Genomic DNA, 1,328 nt, shown 5'->3' with positions numbered 1-1,328 from the left:
CAACTAGAGGATGGAAGACACTATCAGGGATGAAATCCTCGGAGGCCATATAGGTAGATACCATCTGAGCTGTGTCCGGTTCAATAGACACATTGTCTTTGCTACGTTTCAATCGACAGGGTACAAAAAACGAGCGATATTTGCTTTCCTGATTCTTGGAGAAAACAAACAAATGAATTTAATTAAAAAGTAGAAAAATCACAGAAAAATATACATATTATCTTACCAGCTTTTTCAAAAAATCAAATGTTCTGCAATGTAAATGGCATGTAAGGTAGAGTAAGATTAACATTCTTAAAATAATTTAAACTAATTTTTTCCAAAAATAATTTGCTCAATTTCATTTTACAATGAAAAGATGGAATTACTGTAGTCACCATTTATGTATGCATTTCTTTGCTTTTTAAAAATTCTATATTTTTTTTAAAATAAATTCTTATTAGGATTGATTGTACTATGAATTAAGTTAGCTAAGGGGCAGGTCAACTCATCACTAACTAACTGGATGGCTAATAAATATATGAACTCTCCAAGTATTACAAAAAAACAGAAAAGAAAAAAAAAGCAATAGGCCCTACCTTGATCTGCTCGCAGAGCAGTCCAAACTGCTTCATCAACTCCAAGAAGACTTCACAACTAAATTCATCTTTGCTAATCTCATGTCTCCAAAGATGTCTGACTACCTCTTCCTCCAATATACCTTCATTATCAAGTTTATTCCACAGCTTGATCATTGAAGCCCATTGAAAATAATGATAATTTTAATAATGTTATCACTCTGTGATGTCTGGCAGGGAATGACGTCTGGCAAGGAATTTCTACTTAACTCACCTTATCACTGTCATCAGGTTCCACCACTGTGATGATTTTCCTGAAGATGTCAATCAGTTTCCGTGGGTTTGTTATCACTGTGTCCTTCAGTAGTTTGTTGTTCTCAAAGTACAAAATGATTCCAAGATCATGTAGGTAGTTGAGGGTGTGGATCAGATTCTTCACGGAAATTCCACAGCTAGTGGCGACTTCACAGACCTTAACATATAATTCAAAATTATAATATTATTAAAAATAAAATGTGGAAGTGTAAATAGAACACTATTGCCAACCATTAAAAAAAGTAAGCATGGGGAATTTAGGATGCATTTTTCTTGGATAGATACTAAATGGAGTGTCTTTTTGAAAGGAGACATGCAAGGAGTTGGGGTTAAGTATTAAACAATTCTTTCTAATGTTTATTAACATTTTAGGCAATGATTACATACCTTTGAGTAACTCATTCGCACTGCTGTCCTACCATTCTCCTGCAAAATACGCTGGAATTCAAGCCATTT

Source organism: Anneissia japonica, unplaced genomic scaffold (genome assembly GCF_011630105.1).
Source record: "Anneissia japonica isolate Jap-2015-1 unplaced genomic scaffold, ASM1163010v1 scaffold13445_len18528_cov127, whole genome shotgun sequence".
Classification (NCBI taxonomy): Eukaryota; Metazoa; Echinodermata; class Crinoidea; order Comatulida; family Comatulidae; genus Anneissia; species Anneissia japonica.
Note: the sequence above shows the minus strand (reverse complement) of the source record.